The sequence below is a fragment of the Frankliniella occidentalis genome, unplaced genomic scaffold (genome assembly GCF_000697945.3).
Source record: "Frankliniella occidentalis isolate FOCC.00 unplaced genomic scaffold, Focc_3.1 Scaffold56, whole genome shotgun sequence".
Taxonomy (NCBI): domain Eukaryota; kingdom Metazoa; phylum Arthropoda; class Insecta; order Thysanoptera; family Thripidae; genus Frankliniella; species Frankliniella occidentalis.
Genome location: NW_026267186.1, coordinates 448935 through 451837, shown reverse-complemented (window position 1 = coordinate 451837; position 2903 = coordinate 448935). Strand labels below are relative to the sequence as shown.

Genomic DNA, 2903 nt, shown 5'->3' with positions numbered 1-2903 from the left:
ACACCTCTAGGCCCGGCCCGGTCCGGCCCCGCTGCCCCTGCTCTGCTTATGCGTCGGCGGTCGCTCCGCGAGCTCCCGGGGAGCTCCCCAAACACTTGACGCCGCGTGCCGCGCCGCCCACCCCGTCTGGGCGCCCCGCCTCCCGCATCCACCCCCTCCCCCGCAACGTGGTTCGCAGTGCGATTGTGTTTCTAGGACTTTATGCTTCATGGCGCACCACCTCTCCCCTCACCCTTCGCCCGCGCCAATATTTTCCGTCCGCGACGAACTGCGCTGGCGGAACAGACGATCATCAGATATATGAGACCATGATTGGCTACTAATTGTTTTATTGTCATATTTTTGTCCAGTGTTGACAGGATCGTAATTGCTAAGCACGCAAATCGAGCGTAGGCGCGATAGAATCAAAAGGAGGGGGAAAAGGGGCGGGGGGCTTTGAATGTAGCAATTTGCTTTACCCCCGTACCGTACGACACAACAGTTGTCAACTCGCCCCATCCGCGTGGCGCCATGGCCCCTAGGGTGGGCGGGGACCCGTGGCCCAGACACACGCGGTCTTTAGCAGTTCCCGGGGTGCTTTGTGCTAGCTGGAGGTCAGTGAAGTGAACTGGGCTCAAGTGAAGTAGGTGGAAATGTAAAGCTACACCGGGGGTATCGAAACGAGCGCTGCAGGGGCCACGTATGGACAATCACGCAACTCTCGCCCAATTATCATTCATTCATTCATTCATTCATTCATTCATTCATTCGTCAATTCATTCACTCATTCATCAATTTATGCATTCATAGATCCATTCAGACAATATGTCACTCACTCAAAGTTATTCATTCAAAAATTCATGCATTCAAAAATGTATTTATCCATAAAGCCATTCACTCAAATTCATTGTTCCAAAAATTCATTCATCCAAAAAGTCATTCATTGCGATTGTTCGTGTCTCAATACCTGTCTAGGCGTGGGTGGGGGACTCGCCGCCGCCGCGCCGCCCCTGCTCTGGTCTGCCCCGCCCGCGACGGCCAAGTCTAAACAAACCGTCTGGCCGGCCTCATGGTCCGCTCTACGCAAAGCCGCCCAGCGCGCCGCGCCGCCCGCGCCGCCCGACCCTGCGGGGTGGGGTTGTTTGTGCACCGGCAGCCGCGCCCCGCCACGCCACACGCCGCGCCGCATACCTCGCGACTACGGCCGCCCGGCGGCGCCCCGCCCGCGAAGGACTCGCCTCGCCCTGGTCCGCCTTGCGCCACCCCGCCCCGCCCCGCCCCCCGGAGGTTACGTTTTTAGCAGATGATACCTTGAAACACTTTATACTTATAACAGTAATATACTGGAGTTATATCAAGGTGTCAGCAGCTGTAATTCTCGATACGACGTCAATTAAAAGGGAAGAGACCTGGCGCAAACCGGCAAACACAAACAAAATCAGCAACATTATTGGGCGCTGAGGGGATGGCTGTCCCGCTGAAGCCGCTTTGCTTTCGCGTTACCCCCTCCCCCCCGACAATACTGGGCTACCGACGCCGCACCGGCCGCTCTGCCCGCCTCGGCCCGCCCCTATCTCCTCTACGTAGCTAAATATGAGTGAAAATTACAACACAGACCTATTCTTAAATTTGTATAATCTGCTTTCTAGATCGATTCTTGAGTGAGATTTTTTTGGACCTAACGTAAAATTTTTGCCGTAACTGTGTTGAGGTATTTATTTATTTCATAAAGGCTGCCTTGCGTCAAGTATTTCCCTGCGCAAATCTCTTATAATACTTATATAGTACTTACTACTACTTATACTTATATAATACTTTCCAGAAAAGTAAATTGTTTTCTATGTTGTCACATCAGACGAGATTTTCGTTGGTTTTAAATGCTCGATGGGAAAACAAAACACCACACTCTTTAGGCGAAAATTTACACCATGTACAAATCAGTTTGATCGAATAATTGGCCAAAATGATATATTTCTACTAGTCAGACGTGAATGTGATCTTTTCCGTTCGTGATGGGTCGAATGGATCGGGCAGGCACGACAAAACAAACCGAAACAAACGCCGCGACTCGTGGAATAACTCACCAATGGAAATGAAAAAAAAGAAAAAAACAACGCCTGGAAATGTATTGGCGAAGGCCACCTCTGCGCCATCCGCCCCATGTTCTCAGCACCTTGAGCAGACGGCAGCGGCGTCATGGCGATGCGGGTTGCCCCGGAAAGCTCCAGCGACGAAATGCGCAACAGCGCCTTATTGCCGTATATAGTTGCGTAGCAGCGTCGTCGGGAACGCCCCTTAGGCCCCATATCGTCTCATGCATGCCGTATCACAAATTGACTTAAAAGATCCACCGATTTTATAAGGGTGCACAGTGGCTCGGCGCCCCCCTTAACGGCAGAAAGGTGGCGCCGGTAAAGACCTGTTTTGTCATCTTCAGGACTAGGAGATGACGTTCTGAAAGTGGCGCGAATGTCGTTGAGCTTAACGATAAATTCCGATCGTCGCTTCTCGCAGGAATGGACCATAGCCAATTTCACGCAGGTCTCTTGTATTCTTCACATTTTTCTGAACTTTTAAATGAGTTGACCGAAACCGTGGAACGTTTAACACAAGCAAAGCAACTTCCCCCCTGGGTCGTGGGTCGCCGGACCAAGTGTGGGGCGCGCTGAGTTGAGGAGCAGAAAACTTCCTGTGGCCTGCTCACCTCCCCGTTTTTATCATTATTGCATAACGAACGACGCGTTGGTGTGTGCGTGTGTGCGTCGATCTCATCGTGCATCTCCTGAGACGCCGATGACAATGATTAGCGCGGAAAAGTGATTGTTGTCGGCAGATTGGGAGGAGAAAGGGAGGGGGGTGGAGAGAGCGAGAGCGAGAGCGAGAGAGAGAGAGAGAGAGAGAGAGAGAGAGAGAGAGAGAGAGAG

At 52.2% G+C, this 2903-nt stretch overlaps 1 protein-coding gene and 1 long non-coding RNA gene across 2 annotated transcripts in view; one reads left to right on the top strand and one right to left on the bottom strand.

Annotated features, from left to right (window-relative positions):
• The window catches only part of LOC127749466 (uncharacterized), a 25567-nt gene extending 24407 nt beyond the window's left edge, over positions 1 to 1160 (bottom strand). Inside the window, exon 1 of the long non-coding RNA XR_008011165.1 lies at positions 947 to 1160. This is a non-coding gene — a long non-coding RNA (uncharacterized LOC127749466). The remainder of the gene's footprint in view (positions 1 to 946) is intronic.
• Positions 1 to 2903, top strand: part of LOC113205476 (rho guanine nucleotide exchange factor 12) — a gene marked incomplete in the record, with an annotated part of 42812 nt that overhangs the window by 20290 nt on the left and 19619 nt on the right.